At 39.3% G+C, this 17282-nt stretch overlaps 1 protein-coding gene across 3 annotated transcripts in view; it reads left to right on the plus strand.

The window, feature by feature from the left end:
- The window catches only part of LMOD3 (leiomodin 3), a 48703-nt gene that overhangs the window by 9399 nt on the left and 22022 nt on the right, over positions 1–17282 (plus strand). Inside the window, exon 2 of one of the 3 annotated variants that reach the window (XM_069561678.1) lies at positions 12426–12646. The exons of the other annotated variants lie outside the window; for them this stretch is intronic. The gene's annotated coding sequence lies outside the window, so the exon portion shown is untranslated. The remainder of the gene's footprint in view (positions 1–12425; positions 12647–17282) is intronic. 3 annotated transcript variants of the gene reach the window in all.

Raw genomic sequence — 17282 nt, forward strand, 5'->3', positions numbered from 1 at the left:
TTCTCCTATCTCTGTTTCTCTCTGGTGTATAGAGTTGACTGTTCACAAATTAATGTGAGCATGTTAGGATGCTAAGTCTGTTGGTTCTCAAATCTTTGACATACATGGCACTGTCCAACTGAGGTATTTCTAACAGTTACTAAAAGGCATTAAAGGCTCTACGAGATAATGAAGAAGCCAGCAACCATCGCCACATAAGCACCGCTGCAGCGTCACCATGCTCGTCTTTAAAGGCCTCCAGGCAGCACGCCCTTCACCTGCCTTCCAGCCTGACCTTCACTTCTCCTCTGCCGTCTCCCGGCAGTTGTATCCCACATCTGGCCGTGTCACTGTCCAACAAGTTTCACCATAAACCAACCATGTGTGGCCTCAGTCCCAGCAAATATAAGTTTTTTCATATATTGAGCAAAATTTGGCAGAACATGGTGAAAGTCTCTAGTCCACTGCTCTGCTTAAGGATAGTCCTCATACTGCCGTGTGGATGAACCTAAAGAATGTTACGCTAAGTGAAATAAGTCAGACACAAAATGACAAATACTATATGAGTCCACTTCTACGAAATGTCCAGAACAGGCAACTTCATAGAAACAGAACATAAATTCCAGGTTACTAGGGGCTGGGAGAAGAAAAGAAGAAAAGAAGAAACCATCTGCTTGATGGTTGTAGAACTTCTGTGATGAAAAGCTTTGGAAATCGTGGTGATGGTTTCATTGCATCATTATAAATATAATTACTGCCTCTATAATTAATGGAAAATTTTATGGGACACATATTTCCCTACAGTTTAAAAAAGTGGGGAAAGTAGTGCTCTACTGTCCATATTACCTGTGGTTCAGGTGGTAGGAAATCTGCCTGCAGTGCAGGAGACTGAGGCTCTATCCCTGGGTCGGGAAGATCCCCTGGAGAAGGAAATGGTAACCCGCTCCAGTGTTCTTGCCTGGAGAGTCCCATCAGACACACCTAAGCAGCTAATAAACCCTGTCCATTTTCAGTCAGCTCAGTTCAGTCACTCAGTCATGTCTGACCCTTTGCAACCCCATGGACTGCAGCACGCCAGGCTTCCCTGTCCATCACTAACCCCCAGATCTTACTCAAACTCAAGTGTATCAAGTCAGTGATGCCATCCAACCATCTCATCCTCTGTCATCCCCTTCTTTTCCCGCCTTCAATCTTTCCCAGCATCAGGGTCTTTTCAAATGAGTCAGTTCTGCACATTACCAGGTCTGAATTCTTAAGACTCTCATATTTCAGTTAATGGTACTGCTTCATTCATCTCCAAAGAACACCATCTACTCCATTCAAAACTCTTCCCATTCTCTCTTCATTCTCTCAAAGGCCACCACACCTGTGTATGCAAACACACTCTGAATGTTTTCCCATTTCCTTAGTTTTCCACATGCTCAAGAATTATTTATAAATTATTAATTTAAAAGATTATTACCTATTCTGTGCAAGGTACTGGGAATAGCACATTCTCATACATGGGCTCCACCCCTTAGAAGTTTGAAATCTAATCAGGGACTCAATCAAATTCATAGGTCATTGGAATATAGTGCAAAGTGGTATGATCAGGGACGCAGAATGAAGAGTGGGCAGTCAACCTCTCTGGGGGCAGGGTGCAGTCAAGGAAGGCTTCCTGAGGGACGTAACCTCTGATTCTGTGTGTATATTCAATATTTCTATTACTTTGTTAAAAAGAAAAAAAAGATTTTTTAGGCAGTATTGTATAGTCGCCATCTAAGAGCTGAGTCAGCAGCAAGCAGTGTGTGGTTAACATTGCAGGGCACTAGCCAGTTAATAGGTTCTTGTCTAGAAACCATAGCTACACAACCATTCTGACTGTAATGGACCCTCTATCCTGCAGTAATCCAAGTACATCAGAACTACAATGACCATTATTTTCAAAAGTTAAAAAAAGAAAAAGGATAAAAAAATGTTGACCAGGGTATGGGAAAACTTATTTTTATATATTACTACTAAAAATATATGTTAGCATAACCATTCCAAGGGCTATTTCAAAGCAACTGTAAAATTAAAATCCATGGTGGATGGAGGAGGGATTGATTGGGAGTTTGGGATTAGCAAATTCAAACTATAAAACATGTATAACTGAATCACTGTGCTGTACCAGAAACTAATAAAACATCATAAATCAACTATACTTCAATAAGATGATTTTTTAAATTAAAAAATATTATGATTTTCTTTTGCTTTTCTTTAAAGATTTGTTTCCTTTTTTTTTGGCTGTGCTGGGTCTTTGTTGCTGCACACAGGCTTTCTCCAGTTGCAGAGAGCAGGGGCTTTTCTTGCTGCAGAACATGAGCTCTAGGTGTGTGGGCTTCAGTAGCGAGGGCTTAGCAGGCGCACGGGCTTAGATGCTCCATGGCATGTGGGATCTTCCCAGACCAAGGATCGAACCCATGTCCCCTGCATTGGCAGGCAGATTCTTAACCACTAGGCCACCAGGGAAGCCCTGTGATTTTCTTAAAATCTGAAGGACAGGATACCTTTAGACCAAGGAAACAGCACATATAAAATGCTTGGTCTTTAGTTTCTTTTTCTTCCCTCCTCCTGTTTTGAGGGTTAGGAGGAAGGGTTCTGGAAATTAATAAGTTAAACTTGGGAGATAGGAAAAAGTGTCTGTGTATGACACCTCTGAGCCATCGCTAAGATTACATGTAAATAACTGAAAAAATGGTGGCTCCTGCTTTTTGGATGTCAAGTGATACAGTGGAAAGAACACAAGCTTTGGCGCCGCTTTCTCACATGGTGGTCTTCTTAGTAGAAATAATGATAAGACCAGTTGTCTTGTCATGCAGTCAGCTTCTGCATATGCTGTCACATTTAATCCTCACAGTGTACCCATAAAGCAAGTACTATCATTACTCCCATTTTATTTATTTGTATTATTTTTTGAAAAGCTCTCTGAAGAAGCTACAGAATTTTTGTTGTTGGTGTTGTTATTTTTATTTGTTTTAGTTTTGGCCATGTTGTACAGCTTTCAGGATCTCAGTTCCCCAGCCAGGGATTGAACCTGGGCCATGGTAGTGAAAGCACCAAATCCTAACCACTAGACGACCAGGGAACTCACCCCCATTTTATAGATAAGCAGACTGATGCTTTATTAGGTTGCATGCCCAAGGTCATTTTCCTCAGCCCTCAGATGGGATTGAAGGGGCTGATTTGTTGCTGTTAGACGTGGTTAGGAAATATCCATGTATAGTATCTAACACAGGAGTTGGTTCCTCTGCCTGGGATTAAGGCCACTGGACCACTTTAGAAATGAGCCCTCTTTGGCACCATCCCCTATGGTTACTTAAGAAACCAATACCTTTTGGCTGGAGCCCCATTTGGAAAAGCCTCATGGAATACATGTCTTTAAAAATTTTCAAATTCTGGTTCCAGTTAACACATGCTCCTCAATAATTAAATGGTGATGTGTATAGATTTGATGCATAAATAATACTAGCCTAGCAATGAAGGGCCAACCTACCCTTCAGAAGCTGTTGCCTTGACACACCCTGCAGGTCTAGCACAGTCTCAGCAGAGCAGAAGGTTTGGTCTGGAGATCTACCAAGGATCTCAAGGGATATAGACATCGTGAGCCCAGTGTCTGTGTTAGGGCAGTGTCAGAAGTTACTGTGCCCTGAGACTAACGAGGTAATCAGATAAACCCAGAAGAAGAAAGAAAATAGTTCCAAACTCAGAGTCCCTAGGTTCTGATCAACAGTATATTTTTAACAAGCAGAAGAGTGGCCTAAATCTATGCCTGTTCTTTCAATCAATTTAGTGGCATTAATAAAACAATTGTTAACCTTTCTTTAAAGATAATATATGAAATATTAACCCTTTTTTAAAGATAATAAGTGAAAAAAGGAGATTTATGTCAATTTAAACTAAATTATGAATCAACTCTTGGCAGTAATTATTCTTTGACACAGGCTGTTCTTACATCACAAACAAAACCTATCTGGGAAGACCAAATTTGTGTTCTAATCTTCTAAATTCATTCCCAACCTAGAGGACAGTAGTTGTACAGCTGATCGGAAAGAAGCTAAATAGAATCTCAGTTTGGTTTTATATATGATTTTCAATCACATATTTACTTTTATACTTAGCTTTACAAAGGATTCATTGTTGTTAAGTTCCTTGGGTTCTACTACAGTTCGTTTTATTTATTTATTTTTGGCTGTGCTGAATCTTTGTTGCTGCTCAGGCTTTTGGCTCAGATGGTAAAAGCATCTGCCAACAATGCGGGAGACCCGGGTTCGATCCCTGGGTTGGGAAGATCCCCTGGAGAAGGAAATGGCAACCCATTCCAGCATTCTTGCCTGGAAAGTTCCATGGACGGAGGAGCCTGGCAGGCTATAGTCCATGGCGTCGCAAAGAGTCGGACACCACTGAGCGACTTCACTTCACTTCAGGCTTTTCTCTAGTTGTGGCGAGAGGGGGACTACTCTTTGTTGAGCTGTGCCGGGCATGGGCTTCTCATTGCAGCAGCCTCTCTTGTTGTGAAGCAAAGGTTCTAGAGAGTTCGGGCTTCAGTGGTTGTGACATGTGGGCTCAGTAGTTGTGGCGCGCAGGCTTAGTTGCCCTGAGGCATGTGGGATCCTCCTAGACCCGGGATCAAACCCATGTCTCCTGAATTGGCAGGCAGACTCTCATCCACTGAGCCATCAGGGAAGCCTCCTGCAATTTGTTTTAAACAAATAGTTTCATAATGATGCTAATAACTGTTCTTATAACTATGAATTCTAAAAATCTCTTGGTAGGGCCCTGCTCTCTCTGGCACCTTTGTCTTGTTTGCTCCTGTGTTATAGGAAAGTTAAATGTACAAACTTAGGAAGAAACGTGGCGTGTGATCAATTGTAATTTAAGACATAGATGATAGGGGATATTTCATGAGTGGCTCTTGGTCCAAGGTCCCTCTTTGTATATGGGGGTGTATACGGGGAGACTCCTACTTTTCTCTACTTATTATTTTCTCTAGGACAGAATTTCCTACCTCTGCACTATGGACCTTCGGGGCCACATTCTTCTGTTGTAGGCCCTGTCCTTAGGATGTTTAGCACCATGCTTTGCATAAAATAAAATCCACAGAACTTATGCATCTTATCACTAGAAGTTTGTACCCTTTGGCCAACATCCCCTCAGTCCCTGGAACCACCGTTCTACTGTTGGTGTCTATGAGTTTGGCCTTTTTTAGACTCTAGATGTAATTGAGATCAAACAGCACTTGTCTTTCACTATCTGCCTTGCTTGGCTCCCCAGGTGGCGCTGGTGGTAAAGAACACGCTTGCCAGCGCAGGAGACAAAGGAGATGTGGATTTGGTTCCTGGGTTGGGAAGTTCCCCTGGAGGAGGGCGTGACAACCCACGCCAGTATTCTTGCCTGGAAATCCCGTGGACAGAGGAGCCTGGTGGGCCATGGTTCATAGGGTCACGAAGACTCGGACACAACCGAAGCAACTTAGCGTGCACACGTCCGACTTTCCTTGTTTCACTGCCTTCAAGGTCCATATATATTGTTGCAAGAGGCACAATATTTCCTTTCTGGTGTCCAAATAATATTCTTTCATGTGTGTGTATAATATATAATATGTATATGAGATTTTCTTTGTGCGTTCATCTGTCAGTGGTCACTTAGGCTCTTTCCACGTCTTGGCTATGGTGACTGTTCTGCAATGAACATGAGCGATTTCTTTGAGGTCTGATTTAAACTTTTTTGAATATATACCCAGACATGAGATTGCTGGGTCATATAGTGCTTCTATTTTTGATTTTTTGAGGAGTCTGTGTATTGTTTTCCATCATGGTTGTGCCAGTTTGCATTCTCACCAACAGTGGACAAGGGCCCTGTTTTCTCACCAAGAGAGCTGTTCTCTTATCTGACTCTTTGCGACCCCATGGACTGTAGCCTACCAGGCTCCTCTGTCCATGGGATTTTCCAGGCAATAGTACTGGAGTGGATTGCCATCTCCTTCTCCAGGGGATCTTCCCGACCCAGGGATCGAACCCAGGTCTCCCACATTGTAGACAGACGCTTTACTGTCTGAGCCACCAGGGAAGTCCTTTTTTGATACTAGCCATCCTAATAGGTGTGAGGTGCTATCTCACTGTGGTTTTAGTTTGCATTTCCTTGATGATTAGTCATGTTGAGCATCTTCTAATGTACCTGTTGACCATTTATATGTCTTCTTTGGAAAATGTCTGTTCAGATTGCCTGCCAATTTTTTATTGGATTATTTGGGGGATTTTTTGCTATTGAGTTGTATATATCCCACAGATACATTTGTGTGTGTGTGTGTGTGTGTGTGTGTGTGAGTGTGCGTGTGCATGGGTGCACACTCAGTCATGTCCGACTCTTTATGACCCCATGGACGCAAAGGGCTCCTCTGTCCATGGAATTTTCCATGCAAGAATACCGGAGTGGGCTTCCATTTCCTACTCCAGGAATCCTCCCAACCCAGTGATTGAACCAGCATCTCCTGCTTGGCAGATGGATTCGGTTACTACTGAACTGCCTAGGAATGAGATTATGTATATAATTTCCACTTTGTTGAGACCTTTTATCATGAAAGTGTTGAATTTTGTGAAATGCTTTTTCTGTATTGACTGATAGGATCACATGATCTTAATCCTTAATTCTATTAATGTGATTTATCACATTTGTTTATTTGTGTATGTTAAGCCATCTTTGCATCCCAGGGATAAATCCCACTTAGTCATGGTCTGTGATCCTTTTAATGTGCTGTTAAATTCAGTTTGCTAATATTTTGTTGAGAACTTTTACATCTATATTCATCAGAGATATTGACCTGTAGTTTTATTTTCTTGGCCTGTTCTTATCTGGCTTAGGTATCAGAGTAATGCAGGCCTCATAAAATGAGTTTGGAAGTAATCATTCCTCTTCAGTTTTTTTAAACAGTTTGAAAAGGACTATTATTAGTTCTTGAAATGTTTGGTGACAGTCACCAGGGAAGTTGTCTGATCCTGGATTTTTCTTTGTTAAGAGGTTTTTGATTACTATTTCAAATTCCTTAGTCATTATTGGTCTGTTCAGATGTTTTATCTTTTTGAAATTTTATTTATTTATTGAAGTATAGTTGACTTACAGTTGTTGTCAAGTTTCAATACACAGCAAAGTGATTCAGTTTTATATATATATGTATGTATATATGTATATAAATTTCTTTTCAGACCCTTGGGAGTTCCCTGGTGGTCTGGCAGGTGGGACCTGGCATTGTAGTGGCTTGAGTTCAACCCCTGGTTGCAGAACTAAAACCCCACAAGCTATGAGGCCCCTCCAAAGAAAGCCACAAAAAACAACCCCCTAAAACAGATTATTATCCATTATAGATTATTACAAGATACTCAGTATAATTCTGTGTGCCCTACAGCATGTCCTTGTTGGTTATCTTTTTATATTTAGTACTGTATGTATGTGGATCCCAAATTCCTAATTTATCCCCCTCCTTTTCCCTTTGAAAATCATGGGTATGTATTCAGATTTTCTATTTCTTCATGACTGATTCTTGGTAGGTTGTATGTTTCTAGGAAAGTTTTCGTTTTTAACTTAGGCAGTTTTTGGTGTATAGTTACTCATAGCAGTTTCTTAGGATCCCTTGTAGTTCTGTGATATCAGTTGTAATGTCTCCTCTTTCATTTATAATTTAGTTTATTGGAGTCTTCTTTTTTTCCTGGTAAGTTTAGCAAATGGTTTGTCAGTTTTTTACCTCCTCAAAACACCAACCTTTATTTTCATTGACTCTTTTCCTTGTCTTTCTAGTCTTTATTTCTTGGTTTCGGCTCTAATCTTTATTATTTTCTTCTCTCTTTTAACTTTGGGATTGTTTTTTTAATCATTGTGTCAGACTCTTTTGAGACCCCATAGATTGTAGCTTACCAGGCTCCTCTGTCCATGGGATTTCCCAGGCAATAATAGGGGAGTGGGCTGCCATTACTGTCTCCAGAGGATTTTCCCAACCCAGGGATCCAGCCAGTGTCTCTGGCTTGACAGGCAGATTCTTTCCACTGAGCCACCAGGGAAGCCCAACTTTGGGATTAGATTGGTGTTATTTTTCTAATCCCTTGAGGATTAGAAGCTAGGTTGTCTATTTGAGATTCTTTTGTCTTAATAAAGGCATTTGTTGCAATCAACTTCCTTCTTAGAACTGTTTTTGCTGCATTTTATGAGTTTTAATATATTGTGTTCACATACTATTGAAGCCTAGCTTGGAGAATTTTGAACATGACCTTGCCTAGTATGTGGAATGAGTGCAGTTGTGCAGTAGTTTGAACATTCTTTGGCATTGCTTGTCCTTGGGACTAAAATGAAAACTGACCTTTTCCAGTCCTGTGGCCACTGCTGAGTTTTCCAAATTTGCTGGCATATTGAGTGCGGCACTTTCACAGCATCATCTTTCAGGATTTGAAATAGCTCGACTGGAACTCCATCACCTCCACTAGCTTTGTTCGTAGTGATGTTTCCTAAGGCCCACTTGACTATACACTCCGCACTGTGGCTCTAGGTAAATGATCATACCATCATGGCTATCCAGGTCATTAAGATCTTTTTTTGTACAGTTCTTCTGTGTATTCTTGCCACTGCTTATTAGTATCTTCTGCTTCTGTTAGGTCCATACTGTTTCTGTCCTCTGGGTTGGGAAGATCACCTGGAGAGGGGAAAGGCTACCCACTCCAGTATTCTGGCCTGGAGAATTTCATGGACTACAGTCAATCGGGTCGTAGAGTCGGACACGACTGAGTGACTTTCACTTTCACTTTTTTGCATGAAATGTTCCCTTGGTATCTAATTTTCTTGAAGAGATCTCTAGTCTTTCCCTTTCTAGTATTTTCCTCTATTTCTTTGCATTATTCATGTAGGAAGGCTTTCTTATGTCTCCTTGCTATTCTTTGGAACTCTGCATTCAGATGGCTTTATCTTTTTTCTCCTTTGCCTTTCATTTCTTCTTTTCTCAGCTATTTGTAAGGCCTCTTCAGACAACCATTTTACCTTTTGCGTTTCTTTTTCCTGGGGATGGTTTTGATCACTGCCTCCTATACAGTGTTATAAACATCCATTCATAATTCTTCAGGCACTCTATTACATCTAATCCCATGAATCAATTTGTCACTTCCACTGTAAAATTTTAAGGGGTTTGATTTAGATCATAGCTGAATGGCCTAGTGGTCTTCTCTGCTGCTGCTGCTAAGTCGCTTCAGTCGTGTCCGACTCTGTGCGACCCCATAGACGGCAGCCCACCAGGCTCTGCCGTCCCTGGGACTCTCCAGGCAAGAACACTGGAGTGGAAAGTGGTTTTCTCTACTTTCTTCAATTTAAGTCTGAATTTGGCCATAAGGAGTTCATGATCTGAGCTACAGTCAGCTCCTGTTCTTGTTTTTGCTGACTGTATAGAGCTTCTCCATCTTTGGCTGCAAAGAATATAATCAGTCAGACTTCAGTATTGACCATCTGGTGATGTCCATGTGTAGAGTCTTCTCTTGTGTTGTTGGAAGAGGGTGTTTGCTATGACCACTACGTTCTCTTGGGAAAACTCTTGTTGGCCTTTGAACTGCTTCAGTTTTTACTCCAAGACCAAATTTGCCTGCTACTCCAGGTGACCGGTTGTAGCTAAGTTCTCAGGGGCATGGAGCTGTGTCTGGGTCTGTAACCAAGACCATGGTCCGTGAGTCAGCCGCCTAGACATGCATCTGCCTTCTCACAGCATCTCTCCTCCATCTGTGTCTGAAAGGAGACTCAATCTCCTACCTTGATCTGAAAGAGCCCGCAGAGACACTTCTGTCTGTGAATAATGTCAAATTATTGTTGAAGGGGGACACAAGTGAGAAATATCTTGTGCATCCATCTTATTTGAGAAATGGATTTTAATTAGAGGTTGAATATAGGTTTCATATGAGACACTGACTTGATAGAGAGTGGCTGCCTGGTGTGGGGCTCTGTGAAAGATTCTGAGGTTGCTCCTGGGCTGAGAGAGTGCCATCCTCAATTAGTTAGGTCTGCCATGGCTGTGACTTAGGGGAGTGCTGATACAAGTGCCATGTATTTGTCGTTACTGATCTGTAATATAAGCTTCAGCCAGTCGTAGTAGTTGTAATTTTCTCCTGGGTGATGCCCTGACTTGGCCTTGGCAGCCCATCTGGATGCCTTGGTAGCAACTGGGTAATTGGCTCTTTATTTATCTTGCCTAAAATAGAGTACTTTTGCACTAATTAAAATTCTATTTTAATGTTAATAACGGATTGACACAGTATGCATATGTGTTTGAGCTCTCAAGAAATGTTTAAGGCTTTAAAATATGTTCTGATGCCAAGAAAGATGGAAAATCTATTGGGATGCATGCAAGAAATAGATTTACTTTAGATCAAAATATGCTAGCGAAATACCATGTTTTGATTTTTTCATGAAACTTTGGGATGTCATTTCTTGTCATTCTTGAAACAAACATTTTGAAAAAAAGGGCACAGTCATTTTAGAAGTTATAAATGCTGTAACATATAGAAAACCTCCAAATGATTTTATTTATTAAAAACTACAGCAAAAAAAAACTAATGCAGAGTAATTTCTTTGCCTAGATTATGCCTACACTAACTGTTAAACATGCCAGTACTGCGTCCCCATAGTCTTAGTGCTTACCCAGAACCTTGCACTTGTATTCCCCCAGTTGCTGAGTGGTTGTTATTGTAAAGGCACCATCTGACACTCTATAATCCCCAGATTGCATTTCAGTGGATTGCAGTTGGACAGGCAGATAAATTTTTTTTTTTTCAATTTTAGAAGCTCCCATCATACCCACAAGTATTTTTTAAAGTGATGCTAGTTTGTGTTACATGGAAACATTTGCTGAGCAAAGTCAGGGAAGGTCTGGCAACCAAAGACAATGAGCAATGCTTAAATCAATCACTTTGTAAGCTTTATCGGGGGGGAAATTGAAGCCAACAGTGTGAAGTTTGTTTTGAAACATTTAGCATATGACACTGTCATTAATTTAAAAATAGGACCCAAGAATTATGTTAGGTATGTAAGGAATGACGTTGGTCACAGCATTAGGGAGACAACCTCACTGTGACTAAAAAAATAAAAGCAAAATGATGGTGATAGGATGAGCACAAATCAACCTCTGGTTGTAATTTCCCTAATAGTTTTGCAGTTGTTTCTCCTTCCTGGTTGGGGTGATTTTCTGAATCCCTAGAAGAAAACCTGGGTTTTCAAATGAGAAATTCTGAAGATTGTAAGAACCATTCTGTTAAAAAATGTTCATGGCCCCTTGAAATAGTTTACTGAGAAATGTATTATGCACCAGTGAAACTGAAGAGCTCTGAAATAACCCTTCATATTGGCTGTGCCTTAAAAAAAAAAAAAACTGGAGAAACGATAACTCTGACTCACTGTTGGTCTTCTGTGGCATTTTTTCACCTCTTAACTCCACAGTTTTCTCTGGAACAACAAAAGCTCCCAAGTTCAGTTGTTGTAACTTTGAGTCGCAGCTTGAAGACCAGCTATATAGTATGGTTGGCTATATTAGATGATGACTGGTTATTTTGGGTTCAAGTTGTTTTAAACGTTGTCACAGAACCTCCCTCCACCTCGTGGTATAAACTGAGACTCTGGTTAGTCTCCAGGCTTCATAGAATTGTCAGGTGGTGATATCTCCGTCCTGATGGAGTGGGAGCTAATATCTCCTTGTAGGAGCTCTGTTGCAGGGCTGAGACCGGTGCACAGGCCTGGTTCCACATGTCAAGGCAGAGGTGGCGACACCTGAGTTTGGGCTTTCTTTATGTTCCTGTTGTCCTCATACATTCATCAAATTATTTTTGAGAAGAACTTTGGATACTTTCGATAAGTATCACACATACCCTCCTTTTCTCCCCAATCGCCTTAAGTGGTTCATTCATTCATTCAACCAAAATACTTGATAACTCACAGTGTGCCCTGAACCATGAGAAGACATAAAGAACAGATAGGTACTATAAGTTGTCCTTACAAAGCTTTATGATGCTGGAGACACTGGCAAATCTTTTGTTATAAAAAATGCAAGGAATAACTAAGTCAACTTTAAATTAATTTACTTATATTTTATCTTTTGTATCTTAGAATGCTACCTCTCCTCCCTTTTATATCATGAAGAAAGGGGGGGAAATAGGCTAATTAACAGTGTCACCATCTGAAGGACAAACTACTGGCATATCCCACCCAGCAGCATGCCCAGCTCTTCCCATAGTCAGTCTGCATTTTCATCCTCACTCATTAATGTCCAGCCACAAAAGAAAGAGAAAGGAGAGACAGAAGGAAGGGAGAGGAATCTTGAAGACTGTGAATTATTTCAGCAATCAGTTGCCCCTAGATATATGAAAATCTATTACTCTTCATTCAGCATATTCATTTTGAATCTCTATCTCTTCTAGGCACTGAGGATAACAAAGCGCATGAGATAAAGTCTCTGATCTTATATCACTTGTACTCTAATGGACAACAAATGATCAAATTGAGAATGTTGAACAGAATCCAGCATTGACTAAAGGCAGCTCCCATAGACATTGCAAAGGTGTTTTGATGGATGGCAGAAATACCTGGTTAAGTGTATATCCTACCAAGAAGACCACAGAAGGGATCCTAAATCATTTAGGTTGGTAAACTCTAGTGTTTTCATTTTTAAAAATCATGTTTTATAGCCATTTGTAGTCATATTTCAAGTACAAGCCTAGGTAATGGTGCTTTTGTATTTGTGGGAAGAAATCATTTGTGAAGAAATATTACTACCTTAATATCACAGAACACATTCCAAGTCATAAATGGTAACATTTGAAAGACAAATTGATTTTGTCATAGACAACAATAGACCCACCTTTAGAAACAGAGTAACCAAGGAAGACAGTTTAAGATCATATCCTGAGTCCAGGGAAAACAGGATTAATTACATTGTCTACTTGTTTGCTCTTTACTAACAAAGACAGCCACAGGTTTCTGCAAAGTATGATGTGCAGAATCTTACTAACAAAATTGAAAAGATTAAAAGCAATATTTAGAAAGGTACATTTTTTTTGGAGAAAAAATAAAAGAGCCTGGGAGGAGAAAAACCACATGTTAAGAGTACATATTTGCTAACTGGTGATTTCAGTTTTTTCTTTCTGCTTATCTATAACTTCTGTTTTTTTCTATAATGAGCAAATATGATTTACATGATTTACATAAGCATTTACATATTTATTTTACACAAAGAGAAGCCATTAACTTTATTTCAGTGACCATATTTTCTAGCTCTTTCTTTGGAAAGAGACCAGGGACAAGGCTTGTATGTAGCTTAGTAAGATCTGATAAAATTGTTAAGACACTGAACATGGTTTCAGGTTATACTTCTCTAGTTTCTTGAAGCCCTGGCCTTTTCTCTGATGTCCTGAGTGCTTCTTGAGTAACAGAGCTGTGATATCTAGATTTCTCCTTGCATTTCAATCAACTGAAGTACCCTTGGCCTTATATCCTCAAGTGTGTGGTGTCACCAGTGTTGTGGTTCTTTTTTCCACTCTTGAATGGTCTACATTTTAAAAATTTCAACTTTGGTTTAAAATTTTATTTCTACATTGAGATAAGATGTGCACTGAATGAAATTCCTAGATCCTAGCTATACAAACGGATGAGTTGTGACAAATTTATCCACCTATGTGGGCTTCCTTGGTGGCTCAGTCGTAAAGAATCCTCCTGTTAATGCAGGAGATATGGGTTCGATCCCTGGGTCAGGAAGATCTCCTGGAGAAGGAAATGGTGGCCCACTCCAGTATTCTTGCCTGGGAAATCCTTTGGGCAGAGGAACCCTGCAGCGTATAGTCCATGCGGTCAAAAAGGAGTCAGACACAACTTAGTGACTAAACAACAATGTGAAATATAACCCAAACCCCAATCAAGATTTAGCTGTCACCTCAGAAGATTCCCTAGTGCCAACTTTCCAGTCAATCCCCACCCTCCATAAGTACTGCTCTTTTGATTTCTATCTCCACGGTTTCACTTTGCGTCTTCTTGATCTTCACACAAATGGAATCTTACTGCGTGTATTTTTTGCTGTCCAGCTTCTTTAATTTAACCAAATGTTCTTGAAATTCAACCATGTTACTATGGACATGATCTTTATTGAGTAGTCTTTTCTTGTATACAATACCACAATTTGATTATCCATTCTTTTGTTGCTGAACTTAATACTATTGACTCTTTTAAAAAGTGGCTTTATATTTTGTAAAGTAATTCAGAAAAACTGAATAGGATCTTATATAATAAATGCTAGTGAACACTTTCACCTCTTCCTTTTATGCTCTTCTTTCTCTGTTCCAAGAGTCACTATCCTGAAGTTGGTACTTCTCTTTTTATAATACTTGATTGACTTTGAGCATCTATGGCTGTAGATAAGATGTCTACTATCACTCTGATTTTCATTATTCTGTAGATAATTTTTTTTCTCTCTGGTAATTTCTTTCAAAGTTCTGCATTTTTATTGCAAGTTGTCTGAGAATGGCAGAGTAGGTACAGCTGTTTTAAAACTGCTGATGGTCTAAAATGATTTAAATTTTATTTTGCTTAGTAGTCAGGAAGTACTTTTACTTTGAGGACTTAGTCTTCCAATTTTCCAGTTCTGGAAAATTGTTCTTGTTGTTCAGACACTCAGTCGTGTCTGACTCTTTGCGACCCCAAGGACTGCGGCATTCGAGGTTCGCCTGTCCTTCACTATCTCCCGGAGTTTTCTCAGATTCATGTCCATTGAGTTGGTGATGCTATCCATCTGTCTCATCCTCTGCCAGCCCCTTCTGTTGCCTTCAATCTTTCCCAGCATCAGGGTCTTTTCCAATGAATCAGTTCTTCGCATCAGGGGGCCAAAGTGTTGGTGCTTCAGCATCAGTCCTTCAGATGAATATTCAGGGTTGATCTCCTTTAGGACTGACTGGTTTGATTACTTGGAAAATTAACCATAATTTATCTTCAGGTATTGCTTCTTCACAATTCTCTCCACTTTTTTATTCTGGAATTCCTGTTAAACAAATGTGGGAGCCTTAGAAACGTTATCCATACTTTGGTTACTTTTTCATTCTTTCAGCTCCCCCATCTCTCATTTTGAACATCTCGGTTCTATGTTGCAGTTTAAAAATGCACTGCGTACTCAGCTGGAGTTCATCCACTCATTGTATAGTCTATTTCAATAATTGTATTGCTTATTTCCAAGATTTTTAATTAATTTTTTTCACATTGACCTATTAATAAACTATATTTCTAAAATAGAAGTTATACTTTATTTCCATGAACATTTTTGATTATTTTAAAGTCTGACAAAGTGTATAAATTAGTTTAATCTGGAAGGAACAAATGTTTGAAATACTGATTTTGCTGGTTATTCCCCCCTCCCCGCCCCCAACAAAATTTTACTCCATGGCCCATTTACTTATTGCTTTCTCCATAAAATGGTCTTAGTTCTTAAGTTTTCATTTAAATATGGTGAAACAGAGGTCCATGGTAGTTTCTGCGATAATGTATACAATGGCCTAAATTTTAATCATGTAAAATGATCCCTACAAGGATAGCGTCTAAATATTGACACACTTAAAACATGCCGTAAGGATTTTCTGATATTAAAATCATATATGCATTTGCAAAATATTCAAGTAACCTGGACATGTTTAAAGCAGAAAACAATGATTGTTTCATATTGAAAAAGATTCAAACAGTTTATGAAATAAATATGTATAGACTGTATTTAAATGTTTTAAACATTTTAACTTAATAGGCCATTTAATAACAGGCATGTTTCACTTAATTATAGATATTATTCCATAATAATAAATATAAAGCTTCATCAGTTTTTTAAAGATATTTTAAAGTATTAGAGATAGGAATTGGGTCTGGTTTATTTCATCAGTCCCCCATTGTTGGGCATTCAGGTTGTTTCTGGTTCACTGTAATAAACAATGCTGTGAATACACTTTTAAATATCTGAAGTTGTAAGGATCTTTCAGAATAAAATATACCACCTAAATACATTTCATTTCCCTTGCTTTTTATTATTGTGATAACATAACACAAAGTTTATAAGATGAACTGTTTGGACGTGTATAGTTCAGTGGCATTAAGTACACTCACATTGTTGTGCAATCATTCTTGGAGTTGTAGCATTTTAGAATATTTCCTTCCAGTCTTTTTCCCATGTAAACCCATTAGATTGTTTTCTTCCTTTGACTTGGTTAGATCATCGTTTCACAAAATGTGTTCTGAAGAACAAATGCTCTGTATTAAAAAGCTTTTTGTGGTTATCAGTACAGAAGATGATTTTCTCAATTTAGAAATTCACAGTTCTCATTAGCATGTTCATAGCTTTTTGATTAAGAAATATCTCTAAATTTCTTTAACTCAGTATTCTCCACCCAGTTTGATTCAAGAATCCTTCTTACAGCATCTTACCATTTTCAGTAGGTATTTGGTGATGATAGCACAGCTGTCTATGACTGCATTACTTGCAGCCTGCCTATTTCCATCATTTATTTTCCCCAAGAAGTAGAACAGTTGCTTTCTTTTTTAAAAAAATTTATTTTATTGAAGTATAGTTTATTTACATTGTTGCATTAATTTCTTCTGTACAGAAAAGTGATTCAGTTATACACACACACACATATATACATTCTTTTTCATATTCTTTTCCATTATGGTTTATCACAGGGTATTGAATATAATTCTCTGTGCTGTACAGTAGGGACTTTTTGTTTATCCATTCTAATAGTAGTTTGCCTCTGCTAACACCAAACTCTCAGTTCACTCCTTCCCAACCTCCCCTCCTCCTTGGTGACCACAAGTCTGAGAATTCCCTTTTAGAAATGTTCTTTTGGACTGTTCTGCTTATCTAGGTGGGGGCTGATATTTACCTATTGAATCTTTCTGGGTCAGGATCTAGAGTTTCTTGTCTTCATGCCTTCCTCAATATGACTATTATTTCTTATGTGATAGTCTATGGCCAGAGAAGAATGCACTGAAATTATGGAAGTAAATGAAGATCCCCTAAATGAGAACAAACAGAGGTTATTTACCCAGAGCTTGCTTTGGCAAGGCAGTCAGTTGCCATCACTGGCCTTTGGCAGAGACCAAAGGCAAGCAGGGAAGTGGGAAAGTTTATCATGGAAACACAGAGGCTCAAATCTCAGAGCAGTTGCTTTCTGTGCTATGTGACTCTAGTCTTGTGGGTATGTGAGATGCAATTTCTGCTGGACTGATAGGAAGCTAACAGAGGACACGGATTA

The sequence above is a fragment of the Ovis canadensis genome, chromosome 19 (genome assembly GCF_042477335.2).
Source record: "Ovis canadensis isolate MfBH-ARS-UI-01 breed Bighorn chromosome 19, ARS-UI_OviCan_v2, whole genome shotgun sequence".
Lineage (NCBI taxonomy): Eukaryota > Metazoa > Chordata > Mammalia > Artiodactyla > Bovidae > Ovis > Ovis canadensis.